The 20,512-nt window shown below is 38.6% G+C and overlaps 1 protein-coding gene across 4 annotated transcripts in view; it reads left to right on the top strand.

Annotated features, from left to right (window-relative positions):
• The window catches only part of LOC121732561 (axin), an 82,092-nt gene that overhangs the window by 12,537 nt on the left and 49,043 nt on the right, over nucleotides 1-20,512 (top strand). Inside the window, exon 1 of one of the 4 annotated variants that reach the window (XM_042122483.1) lies at nucleotides 17,348-17,368. The exons of the other annotated variants lie outside the window; for them this stretch is intronic. The gene's annotated coding sequence lies outside the window, so the exon portion shown is untranslated. Of the gene's footprint in view, nucleotides 1-17,347; nucleotides 17,369-20,512 lie in introns of those variants that run through there. 4 annotated transcript variants of the gene reach the window in all.

Genomic DNA, 20,512 nt, shown 5'->3' with positions numbered 1-20,512 from the left:
CAACGTATTTTCAATGAGTCTGTTGTGTCATCGGAACATTAGTCCTTATCCACACGATCATAAAGACATTGACGAAGTATTGTCGTTGAGTCCATAACTCCACAATGCGTCCATCCATACGCCATAGCCCATAATTCCAGAGACGTCTGTCACATAAACTATATTGACATAGTATGACAAGCACAATGTCGGTTTGACTGGTTTATTTCTGAATAGCGTTTGCGCAAGGACATGAAAATAGTCTGACTTTTTTTGCAAAGTTGCCTGTGCTAGATGTGTTTGTGCTTTGAACGAGACCGGCCCAAAATCCCGTAAACTCAATCGAAACAAACCAAAGCTGAACTATGAGGAATAGTGAGAAGTACTCTAAAGTAGTCTAGGGCTCGAATTTGATGAAAAAAGTCTGCTCTCAGGCCACTTGAATAGTCCAGACTTTTTATTTTCTGGTAAGTGGTAAGGCCTAAATCGATCAGAATTGGAATCAGAAAATCTGATGGAGATGATCAATGCTACCCATTGACTTCGCGTTTAACTTACTAATGCCTTCATTTAGGGCTCCCACACATAAACGTCTAAATATCTGGGGCAAAAAAAAATACCTGCGGCAAAAGGCCGTGTTCACCCCAAACCGACTATACGCCGCTGAATGTGAGCGAGCGTTACGCAGTTTATTGTATTTCCATATAAATTCACTTTTTCGTTCACACCTAACCGACTATTACGCTAGGGCCTAGGCGTAGGCGCGGACATTCGGTACCGTATATTTTCACGTTCACTTACGTTCACACTGGGGCTCATAGTGAGCCTGCTCACATTCAGCGGCGTATAGTCAGTTTGGTCTGAACACGGCCAAACCTACATAAAAAACGCGATGAGGTGCTATACAAATTCGCATTTATGTGTTGGAGCCCCTAAAAATCAAACTTCACTAAAACAAAAATTTACCCCAATCGCTGACCTAACCTACCCTTAAATCTATAAGGGGTTTGTAATTTGCGGGTAGCACAATGACGCAATAACTCAGCGTTATCACCCGCCTTTGACAGCACCGAAAAGCTATTGATTCATCCTGCCGTCTGCGCTAATCACTTAATAGCTCCACAGCCCACAGCCTAAACCTTGCAGCTTGCTATTTGTGATGTAATGTAGAAGAATTTTGTAATGAAATTATGTCGTTTAGGCCTGCTAAGAAATATACACAAATGTAAATATTATTGTAGACGCGCTCACACTATTATTTTTGGATTATACTAATTATCTAATTCGCATTTAATATGTCAAGTCTTAACTCGAGCAGACTATGGGAGCGGTATAATAATACAAAGAACAAAGTTAATATTGAACCGTGCCGCGTCATAAAACAATATAGTATCCGTTTCATTTAATTTTATGGCAATTTATTAGTCGGTTAATCGTGTGGGGGAGGTTTATTTTTACCCGGCGCTAATGGACAAATGTAGGGAAATCAATCGCGGCGCGACGCGGGCGGGGCGTGAGAGCGCGCGGAGATCAAAGACTTGCCGGCGCCCGCGGTAGGGTTTTCACGCGTTTATTTATAAATTAATATTTTTTTATTATACCGTCGTTTCTTGTGTCAACGGATGTTGAGTGTTGTGTCGTTTTGTTTTGTGTTTGAGTATGCCATGAAAAACGTGGTGGTGATTGGTGTTGAAATTGAAAACTTTTTGATTTGAAATATCTGAGAATTGACGACACATGTTTCTAGTTTTTTATTACCGAAGCAAGTAGCAACCATGTGTTAATTGTATTTATTTGCTGGAGACCAATCTTTTGAACATTTTGCTTTAATTAAGAAAGTGTGAAAACCGCACTTTGATAAGAGATCAAAGACTTGTCGGCACCCAGGGCTGTCACTTGCCGAGTTGTTTTTAGTAACTCTAGCTCATTAAATGTAAATTGTTTCTTATTCACCTACATATTGACTTTTGAGTATATTCTGTTGTTAAGAACATACGCGAGCTACTTATCTATTTGACGACGCGACGTCCAAAACAACTTTCTCGTTAAAATAAAATATTATTGAATATAAAATCTCTTTATATATTTAGGCGGAACCTCGGCCACGTTAGATACATGCCAGTGAGGTGTGAACACAAGAGGTAGTTATCGCTCACCTGCGAGAGTTCAAGTGTGAAGTCTTGGCGGTCACAGATCGAGGAAACTTGGAGAGTGGACGGACTTTTTATAAGTCCGAAATAGAATACTTTTGTAACAATTTCTTTAACTTTTTACTATGTACTTGCTAAGTTGTAAAAACTTGCATACGTGGAAAACGTTTTTCTACGTAACCAAAGTAACTTGGTAATTGGTAATTGCAAGTTTGAATGTGGAGGTACCTAGTACATACCCATAAATCATTATGTAATGTCATAATTTGTTATTACATACTTTCTGCTATAGAGCCTTTTATTGCTAATGCCCTTACTTACGTAATTTGTGTTTATGTACCACGAAGTTTTTTGAGCCTCATTCATATGACCTTGACGTCATAATAAATATTCTTTCAGAGCAACTGCAGCTCTAGACCGTAACTCCAGCAATTACAGTCAAATGATGAAAGTTCACGGGGTTATTAATATGCGACCTCTACGTACGTGGCGTAGTTTCCCAAGTCTGCGGGCGCCCCGAGTCAACATCATAAGTCGCGGCCGCCGGCAGCCGACAATCGTTATCAGCCTTTGACGCGCCGCCGGCGGTGTGACGTCACCAGCCCGAACTGGCTCCTTTATACTGACATATTTGCCTAATGCTTTGTGACGGTTTTGAAAAGTGTGTAAAGGATATGTTATTGCCAATAGTCAAAAATTTGGACAAAAGGGTGAACCTGAGCCTGTACATTTGGCATTCGGTATTCGATAACGTTATGCTAAGTACTCACATACGGTTTTGCTCGATAGCTTTACTCCAAATCAAGTATGTAATAATTACTGTGTGGACCGCAAAACTCACAGCTCGAAGGCTCGCATCGAGCCGGCTCGGTGGAATTAAATATATCGATTTAGAATAAAACTATCGAGTGATGCTGAATGTGTGGACGAAATCCCGAGCCGCGGGTTTTGCTCGATCGAGTAAAACCGTATGTGAGTACTTAGCATAACGATTGTTGAGATGCAAGAACTTGTGCATCTGTCAGTTCTTTTGATGAACTCACGGTACGGTCGAGATTTATAAGAACCCAATAAGATGCAAAGGCATATAATGCAATGCAAATGCGGGTTTTCCCGATGATGAAGATGCAAGCTGTCGCCCTTCCTCTCTGATAGAGGATAAAGTAAACTAAGCTTGCCAGAATGATTATACTAAGGAGAAGGACCCCCATTCAGTTCGATACTGACTTTTTATCCCAATATTGATTCACTTTTTTTTTCAATTTTATTTTCTTAATAAAAAGCAGATACCAAAGGGCACAAACAAAAAAGGTGCTAACACCCAGTTACCCAGTTACCCAGTACGTTTAATCCCTCCACAAAAAATACACTTTAGTCACAAACGATGCTGAAAAAGTCTGCGGGCCTAATTGGTATATATCTTCCAGGACTAAATCTGGTGAAAACAAAGTACTGACATGTGGTGATATCAAAGGACCTAGTTATAATATGAAGAATTTAGATTACACGGCGAAGCAGGCGAACGCGCGGCGGAGTCAAAGCTCGCCACAATATTTATCGGCGGCGGGTATCAATGCGCCACAAAGCGACTCCGGAAGCGCACCTCCACGCGAATTCATGAGGTGCGAAGTAGGAGCGGAAGCGAGAAACTATTCCTGGCTTTTTGCTTAGCTTAGGTGAAAATCTTTACTTATAGTTTGCTTATGTGTATGGCACTAGACATAATAGAGGTTTTGTACGTAGAGCCGGTGCTGCTGTAGCCGCTAGTTGCCTGTGTGATTTATCTGTGGGTTCAGTTCAAATAAATCTACTAACGAATTTGTTTATTGCGTTGCAGGCAAAAAATCTTAGATACCTACTAATATTATAAAGCGGAAGAGTTTGTTAGTTTGTTTAGTTAGTTTTTACTTGGAGTCAGCATAGCTTGAAAGACGACAAAGGGAATTTAATATTTGAAGAAGTAGAGGAAAGTGTGGAAAAAACGGGGGGAAATTATTTGAAAGGGCTTATTTGAATGCGCTAATCAAGAACTACTGGTCCAATTTGAAAAATTATTTCAGTGTTAGATAGCCCATTTATCGAGGAAGGCTATAGGCTATATTTCATCACGCTAAGATTAGTAGGAGCGAAAAAATAGAGGAAAATGTGGGAAAAACGGAGGAAATTATTAAAAATTGCTTATTATCTTAAGAAACTACTGGAGCAATTTTTATGTCATTTGGCACACATGAAGAATAGACCATGTGAAAGGACATAGGTTTCTTTATTTGCGGAAAAATGTACGGTTTCCGTGACATTCCTAAATTACGCAGGCGGAGCCACGCGGAACATCTAGTTGGTAATTGCATTAATTAGGAGCGTAATTATAGTTTGCTTGTTTATTTGGATCCGAATAAGGTAGCGATTTCTACTTTGACACCTTAAATGTTAACTTATAAATCTTAATATATATATTTCTTGTGTGCGTGTGTATGTGACTGAACTCCTCCTAAACGACTGGACCAATTTTGATGAAATTTTTTGTGTGTGTTCGTGGAGATTCGAGAATGGTTTAGATTTACAGTTTGGTCTACTGGAAAATGTTTTTTCAATTAATTTCTTATTTATAAGGAGTTGTTGATTTTGGAATGTTTTACATTAGATCCGGCGGACGGCGCTATCATCGCATTCAATATTATTCTATTTCAATTTTAGTTTGGCCTGACAGATGGTGCTACGATTAATTTGAAAAAAATTTTGTTATTCAATTCATGTGCTGATTAAAATATTAAATGTAATTATTTTTTAAAGAGTTTTGAAGTGTGTATAAATAATTTTGTGAATTCAGATGTTTTTTTAATTAATTTTAATTTGTAAGGAGTTTTTGATTTTGGAATGTTTTACATCAGATTCGACGGATGGCGCTATCATCGCATTCAATATTATTCTATTTTAATTTTAGTTTGTCCCGACAGATAGTGCTACGATCAATTTGAAAAAGTATTTCGTTATTTTGTGTTATAATTGTGTTATTCAAGTGAAGTTGCTAATTAAAATATTTAATGTAATTAGTTTTCGAAGAGTTCTGAAGTGTATATAAATAACTTATACATTTTGTAAATTTAGTGCGGAATCGAAGTGAGTATATTTTTTATAAATTATCTTTTTTAATTTACACGTGCGTTTATTAACAACCAACATAACCTTCAAGTTTATTTGTGTAGTTAGAGGATTGAATTTTTTTAATTATTTTTATTGACAATTAATTCATTTTTGGAGATATTAAATAAAAAAACTCACAAAATGCGATTACATGTTCTTTATCTAAAATTTGTCATAATAAATCTTTTGAGTTAATTAATTAAAAATTCATTATCAATAAGTAACTCATATTCATTGTATATAGTGATCTATCAAACCACTGGGCGGATCGGGCTGAAATTTGGCATGCAGGTAGATGTTATGACGTAGGCACCCGCTAAGAAAGGATTTTGATAAATTCCAACCCCAAGGGGTACAAATAGGGGATGAAAGTTTGTATATAATAATACTTCTTAACGCGAGCGAAGCCGCGGGCACAAGCTCGTTACCTTATAAACCTTTAAACCTTTAACATAAACCTTTACGCTTTCTATTGTAAGTTTTTAGCATAAAAATATTACACAAAATATGTAATTTCGCCGACGCGACGCTCGTCACTTGGGCGGCGCTATCGAGCCCATTGTTGACTACCTCTATCACTGGATTCCTTTTTATACGCCAGCCTTTGACGCCCGAGCTTTGTTTGCCGGCGGATCGGATGAGGCGCCCGCGCGGCCCTGACGCCCTGGCGCCCTGCCCCCGCCGGTGCCCCTGCGGCCCCCGTTTGCGGCGCCATATTTATTGTCACAGATTTCTTATGTCTCACGCCCTCTTGAGCGCGCCTGATTGAAACTCTCCTTTGCGATGTGATTAAACTCCTTTGAAGTGTATCGGATACAGGTATTACAAATTATGCAGCGGCTAGATATTGTGTCTTTGTAAGTTTTTACTTGGACTCAGCATAGCTTGGAAGACGATAAAGGGAATTTAATATTTGCAGCTAAAATAGATCTCCACCACATCTTTTTACTTTGGACTTTCCAATCAGTAGAATGCTTATTTACTGTTGGTATTACTGCCTCAAGCTTGATGTAGGCCATCATCACACACCATTTACTGCGCCAGGGCAAACCCCCTAATAATCGCTTAGGTCTTCATGAATTAATTTTTTTAAAATGAAATTAGGGTGCAAACAAGCAAACGGGTCACCTGATGGAAAGCAACTTCCGTCGCCCATGGACATTCGCAGCATCAGAAGAGCTGCAAGTGCGTTGCCGGCCTCTTAACAGGGAATAGGGTAATAGGGTAGGGAAGGGAATAGGGGAGGGTAGGGAAGGGAATAGGGTAGGGGATTGGGCCTCCGGTAAACTCACTCTCTCGGCGAAACACAGCGCAAACGCTGTTTCACGCCGGTTTTCTGTGAGAACGTGGTATTTCTCCGGTCGAGCCGGCCCATTCGTGCCGAAGCATGGCTCTCCCACGTATAAATTTAATGGCATTATGCATCCATTACAATCCATAGTTGGTACTCTGTGTCTCAGAGAGTTGGGCAGGTTTAAGTTGGAGCTTGACCCGCTAGGCAAAGTTGTAACGAGATGAATGCGAGTTTATAGCTGTTTTCCCGTTGACAATGCAATTTCGGTTAATTTGATCCCGGGCCGCGACCCGCTCGGATATTAAACTAATTATGTCTGCCCCCCCCCCGCCGGTGCCCGCATGCAAATGAACCGGACTCCATTAGCCGTTGGTAAACTATCGGGGTGAGGGGGGGTGACAACAGGTGCAACAGATAATGCAATATGCACCCAATATATTTATTATAGGAAGCCATGTTGATTCATGCTAATGTTTTAAATGCTAAAGTATGTCTTTCGAGATTTTTCGCTAATAAAAATGTTGTTGGTCTTATCAAAATGAAGCTACTCACAAAAAATTCGCTTGATAGTAAAAAAAAAAATGTTCTAGGGCTCGCGTACTATATTATATTCTATCCACTTAAGGGAAGTTGTTTGTAGTAATGCAATATTAGATAATTAATACGCTGGACTGACAAAAAATTAGCATAGACCGTATGAAGCTAATTTTGTAGATTAAAATAAATTAGACAATCAAGTATAAATAGTGTAACCTACTCTAGACGAAAACCTTCAAACGCGTGACCGTCGCTCGCACTTGGCCGACTAATAAAGTATTCTTGTATCAGTTAATAAGGTGAAATTAATATAGACCCGATAAACCTTTTGTCTTCACAATCAAGTCTTTGTAATACAGAGATGCCGTCTGCTCTCGGATATCAATGATTTCGCTGTAGGGTTGTCAACGTCTTGAAAATAAACGTTCTTTTGAAATACACTTTTTTTCTTTCTATAATATATTATTATATTAATTAATTTAAATCTTCGTAAATTAAAATGAATTTTTTATTATGCTTGATTTAATTTTTTGATCATAATATTTTAATTTAAAAAAGAAAGGGGTGAAAATATTCCCCCTTATTTAACTTTTTAAGTAGATAACATTGTACGGCTATACTGTGTAGGTACAGCAACACTTTTGTTACTAATGAAAGTACTAATTATAAGATCTCTTTGTAGGTAAAATCAACGCCTATATTCATGACATCTTTCTGTTACAATGTTGACAAGGATGCCGTGACACGTTTTCACATTTGTAATGTAGAGCGCCGTTCTGGGGCCCGATTCTCAAGCGTTGAAAGTGGTTTCGATTACAGGCTACTCCTACGTTTAGATGAAATGTACTATCAGAGAAGTTGATTCCTAGGCAGATGGGGGACCTTTGGTCGCGTTACGTCAATCCCAGCCAGATCACAATTAACATGGAATTGACATGATGACTAAATGACGTTGGTCTGTCAACTGCCTAGGAATCAATTTCCTCGATGGTATAATAAAACATAGTCATGCGTTCTGCGTTCTAAATCCGAAAAATACATCTTTCTTCTAAGGATATTAACAAAAAAAACTTTGTTAGCGAAAATGAAGAACCTGATGTCGATTGTATATGGGCGGAAATATTTTTGGAATTGTGAATTTGTTACTTTCGGTTTTGGAATTGATTTTATTTGCCTAGTGTTTTCATAAAGAGTGCACTGGTTTGATGCAATATCGCCTACTTAAGGGTAGCTAGAAATATCGTTTATGTACCATTTAGTCATTTATGTAGGCTCAATTATAAAATAAAAATTGTTAAATAAAAACTTCTTAACACATAATATAAACGAAAGCTTAAATTGAAATTAATTGAATTAAAAATAATATCGATGACAGCCCTGGCGGAGTTGTTCGGGCTGTCTCAAAGAGCATATTTTATTATTTAAAGTTATTGAGTTTCGCTAAGGTTAAGTGAGCCTTTTGATGCCTATCATGAGGGCAGGGGGTAATGGAACGTCTGACGCGACCCTACGCGACCCCACGGTGCCACACGCGAGCACACGCGTGTTGATTACACCGTATGATCTTAGCGTATTGTGGTGAAATTGATTGTCTCGCAATTATTGTTCTAAATGTAAAATGAGGTTATTTGAAAATTTTTGTAGGAATGTTAGGAGATAATAAAAGAAGAGGTAAAATACTTAGGGCCTATTTCACCACTTCCTGATAAGTGCCGAATAGGCTATCCACCACTTAACTTGTCAGATGAAGTATAGAGAATCTGTCAAAAAAGGTGTGAATAGCCTATTAGATTATTTATTAGAAAGTGGTGAAACACCTAATTCAAGTTGTAAATAGGTGATTATGAACCCTGTTCTATGCTAGGCCGCACTTCGCATTTTTTATTATTAGTCATAGGATAAGAAGCTACAATACAGTGTTTATAGTTGTTTACATAATAACTTTGTGTAAAACTACTACATAACTCTAGATTTGTGATCTTTAGAAGCATAATCTTGCCTTCCTTATTAGATAATAAATACCTAAGCGATAACCAAATATGTAAATAGCGGAGAAGTTGGTACTTACGGAAGGGGCGTGTTGGATGGAAGTTGGATGAGTTTGGTCTACCCAACTTGGATCATATCTCTATTGTCTCGTGCTAAGACCGATCCGCTCTTAGATTACAGTTAAAACTTCACCTATGCTCCTAACTAGTGCTGGCAATGAAAGGAAATCTCTGACGTCATAATATGGGTCACGGAAGCTTAAATAAATGACATTAACCTATTTATTTAAACTAGAGAATGGTCGAAATTCGACCTTACTTGCAACGACATTAGGACTACTAAGTACCTATTTGTAAAAAATTTTTCACTTCATCATAGTTTTTTTCAATTCTTGTCTCTGGGACTCAGCTGATCTTAGACTGGCCGTTTAAGCATTGTCTAATGGTATCTAAAATTAAATAAAAAAACAATAATCCATTTTCAATTTGTCAACTTGTTGTCAACAGACTTCAACCATAAATAAAAGAGTATAATTCGTATGTATAGGCTTGTCACGCAAAAATCTGTCATCTTTTTTAGTAGTAGTGTTATAGTGTGTGTATCGTTTTATTTGTGAAAAATATATATGATAAAAGCATAATTTTAAAATAATATTGGCTCGATGCACTCCTTCACCATATAAACTATAACTGTGCGAAATTTCATGCACCTACGTTTCCCCATTTTTCGTAAAAAGGGTTACAAAGTTTTTCTCTCACGTATTAATATATAGATTGCATAATTGTCATGCTAAATAGAAAAATAAATGTATGAATGGTTAGATATGGCGTCCTAATTATTATCAATTTTGAATCGGCATTAAATGTTTTAATAAGCTCTTACGAATTAGGATGTCAATGATTGTTATCCCACTTCTGAACATAAATCATAATAGTAGTTTAATGGCCTGTTTCACCACTTCCTGAGGTGCTGGATAAGCTTATTTGACAGATTCTCCATACTCTATCTGTCAAGTTAAGTGGTGGATAGCCTTATCAAGAAGTGGTGAAACAGGCCCTAAAGTAATTAAGCAGCAAAGCATCAAATATGTCAAGTAAATTCGAGTTTTCGCTTATTATATTGTCAAGTAAATAATAGGTAGGTACTAGGTTACCTAGATAAATGTACGATCGATCAAACTAAGACCTGTAAGCCTTCAATTGCCGACGAATTAAGCGAAAATGAAGAGCCTGTTTCCAATTGTATATGAGCGGAAATATTTTTGGAATTGTCAATTTGTTGTTGGCGGTTTTGGAATTGATTTTATTTGCGTAATGTTGGCAACAATGCGATCGCCTCGTGCATTATGTAGATTGGCGATAGGCGCGCCCGCGTCTGAGTTTATCGCATCGACTATTCAATCCGCCACATCTGCCTGCCGAATGGAAAAATGTACCCGCGGCGCGGCAGGCTCGGGCTGTGAGCAGGCGGGCGCACCTGAATTTTCTGATATAAAATTCTTATCTTCTAGAGACGTGTCAGAATGATGTAAACTATACATGACGGTCAAGCAGTTAAACAAAATGCTGACAAAAGCTTTCTAGCTTATAACTGACATACATAAAATATGATCTATAGCTAATTATTAATAGGTTCCGGGGGAGACTCCGGAATGAAGCGCGCGTCACGTCGCCGTTAATTCGTGAAAATGTGTAGTTGTTAAGTTTATATAATTTTATGTATGTTAGTCATTAAGGTATATATTGTATGGGCCTACGTAGCCTGATTGAAATAAATAAATAAAAATAATTATTGTTATAAATGTCGGTCTTTTATTCTAGTTACACAAATCTTTTTTTACCAATTTTAGTCATCGTTCTTGTGCATGTACTATATATATTGTGCGCGAAGGTTACGCTCGAGGGTCCTCTATGACGTCACATCTCAATCTCAAGCCGCAGTTGCTGCACTCTCCCCCTGCGCCGTCGCTCGTATCGGCGTGATTTCTTCGCTGAATTTACTTAGCATCGCGGAGTGCAGCCGCAGCCAAATTACTATTTCATCTTACCCCCCTCCAACCACCACCGCCCCGGGACAATCAAATATCTTATGAGGAGTTTATTGCCTACGGTGCACGTCGCGGTAAATAAAATGTGCCAGACATATTGGTGAATCTCATTGTTTGACTCGCGGTGTATTAAAATCTGCATTTGAGAGTATGTTGGCTATTTAAAATGTCGAAATGATTTTGCACGAATCACGGGATGACCTTTTTGATGTTCAACATCAGTAATATTTTGGCCATTTTGTAAATAGGCAATAAGCCTTATGGACTCATATCCGGGCACAAAACTTTATAAGTCAAAATTTGTATGAAATTTGTTGGAACAATGTTTTGGCGTGTTCAATTCGAGACTCTTCCGTGGAATCCTAGATACCTGTTGTATTTAATATTAATTTTACGTTCCGTCCGTTTCATATTGAACACGTTTAGATTAAAACGCGACCGAAGTAATATAGCCTATAGGCCTTTATGGTATTACTTTATTGCGCGATGAAAGTGACAGTTAAAATTGTAATTTGTAATCATTATTGATGATACTGAGGTTACACTAAAATGAACGTTTGTCGCAGCTATGTATATATCAGAGAGCGTTTTGCGTTGCTCCGAAGCAGTAATGCAGTTTTATTACTGAAAACCTCCAACAGGTTTCACAAGAAACCTAATAACGTCACAAGATCCACTCAAAGTATATTTGAGATAATATCACGCTATTCATGTTTGTAAAGGGCAGAGAGTAGAGAGTGGCTTCCGTAACGACACCAAAGCGTGTGGGTAGATTGAAAATTTACATCCACCTTTTACATTTAAACGTTTGTGCTCTATCGCTGCAATCATATAATATGAAAGGCTTATTAATGTAATTTGTATATCAGCATATGAATTTATTTATTAAAAAAAAACGAATAAGACTTTGTTTTTATGAGCGTGCTCAAAGTTAGTAGATCTACATAAAATATAGGCTTTCGTTCTGGCACTCAATATTCTTGCTGATATTACAAAAGTCTATCCATACCTATGTCATTCTGTCTGTCTGTGATTTGTCTGGCTCTGGTCCCTCTTATAAAGCGTTTTTTTTCGAACCCTGTTTTTTTTAATAAGCCAACAAGACTATTCAAAATACTATTTTTTACTTACTTTTCAAATTGTATTATTACTTCAATCTTTGAGAAAAAGGACGAGTGTGATAAAAGAAAGAAAAAACGTATTTTCTTGAACTAAAGAGAAAAATAAAGCACCTATGGCCCGAGCTGGTCTTAAAGGTTGTTCCTATTTATTTGCACTAATCGCCCTGTATTTAAATCGCTCTGTCTTATTACATGTCCTGTGACAACTCGGCTAGAAGGCCTTTGTAGCGCCCGCCGCTCGCACGGTGTATTTGTTCAGTAATTATTGTCGGATCGCACACATATGGTGGATTTTATCTGTGCAGCGTGTGCCTTTGAAGCTATTTGGCTGGTGGAAGAAGGACTTATGAACCAAATGAGTCAGTGGGTACTTTTTAAAATACAAAAAATGAATTTAAATCTTTTGAAAGACAGCTAATTAATTTTTACGTATAGATTAAAAATACGAGTCTATACGTACGAATGAAACTTAGTTAGGTTTAGTATTTAAATAATATAAAATATAGCGCAAATTGTAGTTTTACTACCTCTATTTTTATTATGTAGTTTAATTTTAAAATTTTCTTAAGTTATTCAGATATTTCACTCATATAGTTTCGTGTTCAAATATAAATTAAGTTCTATTTTCTTTGTAATTGAAAAAAATTAACAATTTAAACAATCCTAAAAATATAAATAGTAAATTGTTAATACAAAAGCTTAAAGTATCACGAGTGATTGAGTACAAACAGCGGGCCCCACGTTGGGCGCCAAGTTCAGCGCGAAGTCGGCGCGGCGGAAAGTTTTAATTCCGCCGTGTGTTCGCCGATGACGCCGCACAAAGGGCACAAAAGTAATAAAGGGGTGTCGAGTGTTGATCGCGCCCGCCCCCCGCGCCGGCCCCCGCCGCTCCCCACCGCCCCCCGCGCGACACCCTGACACACATCCAGACAGAATTATTGCGCCCTAATGGAACACCTGACGCCTCGCAGAAACATTGCAGCTTCCGTAAAAGCGACCCTATTACTAAGACATTGCTGTCTGTCCGTCCGGCCGTGTCTCAAGAACCACAATAGCCAGAGAAATAATTGGTAGATTTTTATTTTAGAAAGATATTGCAGTCCTTTTAGAACTAGGTTCGGTCATCGTCGATGCATCGAACCGGACTATGCGACCTTTAATCTCAAGCGCTCGGAGCGTGCAAATTCGAGTCCGAGCGGGAACAAAATCGGCCGCGACTCAAAAGCTGTGCCCTAACGAGACGGACCCGCGGCCGCCGCGGGAAGATGAGACGCGAGCACGGGGCGAATTTTAATAATTGTCAAAGCGGCGGCGACGATCAAAGCGGTAGGAGGCCCTCCCCCCGCCGGTGTTGCCAACTCCTAAAAATATTTTACCCTAAATTAGGCAAAGAAAAGTGTAAATTTACCATAATAATTGAATAAATTAATTTGCACTATAATAACGCACCATATAAAATCCCAAAAAAAAATCCCATTCGATGTTTTACCTACTATATTAAGGGGAAACCCCCTAAGTTGGTAACACTGAGTCTCCCCCCGCCCCGGCCGCGACGTGTGCTCACCGCGGGCCTCATTAGCGCCGCTGATCTAATGCAACTTCGAACTCCGGCGACGTCTAATTAAACTTAGAATTTCTATTCCGCCGGCTGAAATTTTAATACGCGCGCGCGGCGGCGGCGGCGCGGACCCGCAAAGGCGGCGCGATCAAAGGCGGCGCCGTACACGTTTTCGCAGATATTAAATGTGTTGACAATTTAATTTTTCATTTCCTCTAGGCCGGGGCGGGCGGGCGGGCGGCGCTCCTTTGACGTCGCGATATTGTCTTTGTGCGGCGCGTGGGGTGGGGCGGGCCGCCGAGACTTTGTCGCAATACAATGTGTATCAATAAAACTTAGGATTGGCTTTTAGTGGTTGCACTTACGCTTTGAGGCGCTCACCCTTTGACATTATACGAGCGTGTGTGTGTCTGTGTGTGCGTGTGTGAGGGAGCTAGTAGTAATAATGTGGGGCGAGACATAGTGCCGCCGCCGGGCGACGCGTGGATCACGTGCGTAGGAGTATGCCTTGAGGCTATGCTGGCTTTGTTTTGATGTTTTTTTACGCCCGAAAACAGAGAGTTATAAGCTTGACGGGCCTGTCTGTCTGGTTATATGTGTAATGTGTCTGTAGCTTCGTACTTGGCGAACAAGCGGATGGACCGATTTTGATCTAGTTTTTTAGGGTTCCGTACCCAAAGGGTAAAAACCCTATTACTAAAACTTCGATGTCTGTCTCCAAGCTGTAACTCAAGAACGGTAATAGCTAGAGAGTTGAAATTTTCACAGATTGCGTATTTCTGTTGCCGCTATAATAACAAATACTATTACTATTTTAAAAAGATAAAACCGACTTCAAAAGTTTACATAATTGAGAGTTAAAATTCTCTATCTCAAAAACTACTAAACCGGTTTTGATGAAACTTGCAGTATTCGCTAAGTTGAATCATTACTATTACATTAAAAAAATGAGTTACTTAAATCGGACTAGTAGATCCAAAGATATGCGAACACAAACACAAAAACATACATACATACACTTGAAATTTGGCACATTAATTGTTCAGACGCTGATATAGACTAACATATACGAAAACTGGGTAGTTCTGGGAATATCACATACATACGCGACGAATTGATAACTTCCTTTTCCTATTACTATTACTATACTGAGACTTCGATGTCTGTCCGTCTGTCTCCAGGCTGTATCTTAAGAAATCATCAAATACTAAAAACAAAATAAATTAAATATTTAAGGGGGCTCCTAATGGCGGTTCTTGAGATCAACATCACAGACAGGCATCGAAGTCTTATGAATACCCTATTCATGAGACTTCGATGTCTGTCTGTCTGCTAGCTGCTAGCTGATAGCGCGTAGAGGTGAGCGTTGCGTAGCACGCCGGAGTTCGTAGCATGCTACGCGGTGCTACGAACTCCGTGCTACGCCGTAACTACGTGCCATGTGCTACGAATTGCTACGCGCTACGAAAAGCTACGTGCTACGAAACGCTACGCAATGTATTGTGGATTTTTAAACAAGTGAAAAATTTATATATTATATTTAATATTTTAAAATTATTTTGTTTTTAATGCCCAAAACTTGGAACACTTGGTAGACTTAGGCCCGTATTTTTGGTCAGTACTTAAGAAGCAACTCGGCCTCAAAGCACGTTTCAGGCTCTGTGATTGGTTGGCTGTCAAAATTTGGACCAATCACAGAGGCGAACCGCGCCTTGAGGCCGAGGCGCTTCTTAAGTACTGACTAAAAATACGGGCCTTAGCTTTTAAATAATAAAGTTTGTATTTTCTTTTGTTATAACCAAATATTTAATATGAAACATATTTGTGTATTTTTTAAGAAACATAACTTTATTTTTTATTGACGACATCTCTAGAAAATTAATAATGCAGAAATAAGTTAAAGCCTTTTCCTATAATTGTAATTTAATATAACTTTAAAAGTAAAATGTAACATTTATTCTGATTAATCAAGCTCGTCTAACATTGATAGCATCTCCGGAGCTTCGTCGACGATTTACTTAATTAAAACACTGTTTGAATGAGCACTCGCACTGCAAAACTTCCGCCAGCCCCCACTTCCCCACTTCCCAGTATCGCCTATTGATACAGCCCAACTAAAAACTAATGTTCAGCTCAAAGGGAAGTAATGTGATGAGAAATGTGTTTATGGAAGAAAAAGGTTTATTCGTCGTAGTGAAGACTTCAATTGGATTTTTTGTGATGAAGATGCTGTTGGACTCTTGGTATTGTTAATGAGTAATGACACTAGGTTGATCTACATTACTTATAATCTTTGAATAATTTAATTTTGATCCTGTAAGAATCGCATTTAATAATACTCGTATATTGTTATTCTCGTTGTTTAATCAATGCCAGACGCACTGTGGTTGACCATACCATACAAATCTACTTAATTTGAAGTTGAATAATGAATTTCAACTTTGTGGAATTGTAATACATGTTCTAAAACTACGTTACAAATAAATTGAAAACTCTTTAATAAGGACGCTTCACACCACGTCAGTCTGGCCCCGTGGTAAGTACCCGAAGGACTTGTGTTACGGGTACCAGACAACGGATATATATTTAATGTTTTTTATACTATACATATATTTAAGATTTTTATTATATGATACACATATTTAATACACGTCCAAGACCCAGGAACTTTTTTGAAAAACTTTGATTCGAACCCGCGACCCCCGGCTTGAGCTACCAACAGCCCACCAAGTGAGCCACAGAGGTCGTCCATCTTTAGCCTAAAAGTAGTTCTTACGATTCATATTGTATTCGCAAAAGGAATATAATGTTTTCAATTAGATCCACTTTAACGTGAACAGTAAGTGGCGACATATTATACGATGCTGACGTTCAAACGTATTACGTACGTCTTATGAATTTATTTAGTACGAGACAAACGGGGGAGCGCTGTGATTGTGTATTCTCTTTCCCCGCAAACGGCGAGCCATTACAAAGTATTCGCGTGTGAGCCTCTCTGCGAACATATTAAATTGTATTTATGCGATTCTCCGATTTTTGCGAGCGGCCCGTCAAAGGGAAGCAGACGAGCTCGGGCGGCGACGCGACAAAAAGCCGACCTTTTATCCTTTGACCGCGTACCGCCGCTCGCCACGTGCTATCGACTGACCATAAAGAGAATTCACTTTTTTAGTAAAATTACCTGTTTTAAAAGGACGTCACTGTCGAGATTAAGGCGCAAAGAGACGTATTTAGTTGTCGGCGGATGTCAAAGGGCCGCGAGAACCAATAGCGCGCGCGGACGCACAGGCCCCGCCCCCTGCGACCACGTGCGGCGCGCGCACGCTCGCCGGCCGCCGCCAGTCGCGTCCGGGCAGCCGTACGGTCGGGTCGTCTCTGCGTTACTGCGTGACACGAGTTTACGAAAGTGCTAACTTTTTTCCATAAACTTGTGAGTGTCGAAGTTAAACGTGCCGTGTTTTTGGATTTTTGTTCGGATTGTCTCGAAACTGTTCAGGTATTATAAATTGATTTGGAGTGGGTTTTGTAAGTCTGCGGGTCTACGCGCCGGTGGTACGCATTTGTTTAAAGTTTTGTAGAGTCCTCGTCTATACTGTGTAGATCGTATTGTTTATTCCCGTTGTATTACTTTGTAGTTGAGGATGTATTGTTTCGGGTGGATCTTTTGTTGCATTATTAGCTAGTGTTTTAAAATTCATTACTGTCGATGTTTGTTTGGCCGGGTTTTGTTTGTGTTTTTGTGTGCCGTGTGTTGTTTGGCTAATTGTTAGGGAAAGATTTCAACGCGCTTTGTTTGATGCTCCGAGTTCGTGTATTATTGCTACTTTTGTTTTATTGCCTGTGTTTATTGTTTTATTGTTACGTCTAAATGTCTGTATTTTAAGAATTTGCGACGTGTTTGATTTCTTGCTATTGCTAAATTGTAATTTTTACGGATACCTAACTTAGTGATGATAAGTGAGAAGATGAGTGTGTAGGAGGTGTGAAGTAGTAGACGTAGTTTTTTATGTTTGTCTATTTAAGTTTTATGAAACAAACAACTACTTACTAATTTATTATTACTATGGGTTTTATAAGAAACGAACACTTACGACTTAGAGCCAGTCCACACGGCGCGCTTCGTCGACGCAGCGGCCAGCGCTGCCGTTTGACGCATAGCTGACCAAAAGCTATGTCCACACTGTGCACTTTCATCTTCAATTTTTGTCATCAACTTTCATATTGGCGCATTCAATAATTGAATGCGTCAAGAAACACAACGCCAATATTGTCATTTTTTAAGTTTTGGATACGGTCAGAGGGCATGCGTCGCGGGCATGCCTCACGTTCGCCGTTGACTGCGCTATAACGTATGCCCTTGACGAACAGAAAAACACAAGCACAGTGTGGACAAAGCTAGTCGGGCGCTGCGTCATCGCAGCGTCATTAAGATGCAGTCTTGACGTCAACGCCCCCAGCTCCCGCTTCGTCTCGGGGGATGCTGTCCGTCATGTGTGCGTTGCGACGGCGCAGCGCGTCGTGTGAACACCTTGGTTATTTGTATGTAAAACAACGAAACGGCAGGGCTGCGTCGTCGCAACGCTGACGCAACGCGCCGTGTAGACTGGCTCTTACGAGGTCTTGTTTTTTCATGTAAATTATAGGTAGGTTATTTGTAGGTAGTTAATTTTTTTTTTAATATATATAACGCATTTATACCATGTTATACTAACTTATAAAGGTTTGAAAGTCATTAAAAAAATGTTACGATGCTTATATGTAAGGACCGACTTTTATTGTGCAGTATACTAGGTAATTTAATTGGTGATTGGATAGCTTTAATCCTTCGATCGCGGATTCTTGGAAATCTATAATTATTGTTATTCACAATCCGAATCTGGGTCTTTTTTTCTTTTTAATGACCTTTACTACCAACTCAGTATTCCCGCGGTTATTTTTTAAAAGGAACGAGAAGAATACTTGCATCCGTTTAGAAAACTGTTTTCTGTAATACATACAGTATAAAAAGAGTGCTAATACAATAGGGTAATGACTAATTAGTAGAAATGTATTAATTACTAGCTGTCCCGGTGAATTTCGTGTCACTTTAAAACCTTCCCTGGACTTCTACGAATATTTTAAGACTAAAATCGGCCCAATCCGTTCAGCCGTTTTCGAGTTTAAGCGCGACTAACACATTTGAAAATCCATTTTTATATATATAGACTAGCTGTCCCGGTGAACTTCGTGTCACTTTAAAACCTTCCCTGGACTTCTACGAACATTCAAGACTAAAATCAGCCCAATCTGTTCACCCGTTTTCGAGTTTGAGCGCGACTAACACATTTGAAAATCCATTTTTATATATATAGACTAGCTGTCCCGGTGAACTTCGTGTCACTTTAAAACCTTCCCTGGACTTCTACGAACATTCAAGACTAAAATCAGCCCAATCTGTTCACCCGTTTTCGAGTTTGAGCGCGACTAGCACATTTGAAAATCCATTTTTATATATAAGATTATTTTTATGTTAATACCTAAAGTAACTTTTTGCATTGTCAGGACTCAGGTGAGATACTTTGAAACCTGACAACAAATAAATACTTAATATAATATGTATTACAAAAAAATACATTTTGTGAGGGCTCGCGTCGTTTTTCTGCGTGGTAATAATAATCATTTTGAAAGCTGTTTTTTATATTTTAATCTACGAATAATTATAGTTTTTATTATTCGTAAATTTTAATTAAATAATAACCAAAGCTTCACTGACCGATGATAACGTAATTTTTATTTATATGTACACATAATATGTAGATACATATAAATAAAAATTACTATGTCAAAGCACAAATCAATAGGTAGGCGTGATAGTTTTTCCGTAAAGTGTAGGTACCACATAAGTGCTCAGGTTGTTGGATATACTAGGGCTCGCTTACTCGCCTGTTAATATCCGTACTGATATTATAAAATATTATGCGACAGTGTGTCTGTCTGTCTGTTACCTCTTCACGCCCAAACCGCTGAACCGATTTTGATGAAATTTGGTATATGGATATTTTGAGACCCGAGAATGCACATAGAATACTTTTTATCCCGGAAAAATATGTATACGGTTCCGCCGCGATAAATGAATTTTGGCGCATCGGAGTTGCGCGCGTCATCTAGTATAATCATAATGGGGATTGTCCATTTTTTTTTTAATTTTGCTTATTACAAAAACATTTCGAGGAATAAGGTCAGTGATCGTTTTTCTGTATATAAACGAAAAAAATACCCATTAGTTACTTATATTTTTGAACAAATACGTTTAACCTTTGTTTGACCTTCAATGGCGTTAAATTAGCAATAAATTCGACCAACATTACGTTTCGAACTTTTGGTAAGCTTCTGGTATCAGCTTTTACATAATGAGAACTTGCATTTGACGAACCAGCCATTATAAATAAGATTGAAAGGAAATTTAAAACATATGCAGAGGTCAATTGGCGGCCGATGATGACGTCAGAGCGAAACTTTAAAAATTTATTGAGAAAAAACTAGCCAATAAATTTCAAAATTATTCAATTTATATTCTTAAAAAACCCTATTTTAACGAAAAAAATAAATAAAAAGTACATGTGATTTTTTTTTGGACAATGCCCATTGAAAAAGTTAAATATCAAACTACCCTTTATTTCTCTTGAATTTATAAGACGACAATTCTAAAGCTACAGG

Source organism: Aricia agestis, chromosome 12 (assembly GCF_905147365.1).
Source record: "Aricia agestis chromosome 12, ilAriAges1.1, whole genome shotgun sequence".
Classification (NCBI taxonomy): domain Eukaryota; kingdom Metazoa; phylum Arthropoda; class Insecta; order Lepidoptera; family Lycaenidae; genus Aricia; species Aricia agestis.
Note: the sequence above shows the minus strand (reverse complement) of the source record. Positions and strands in the feature narration are given on the sequence as shown.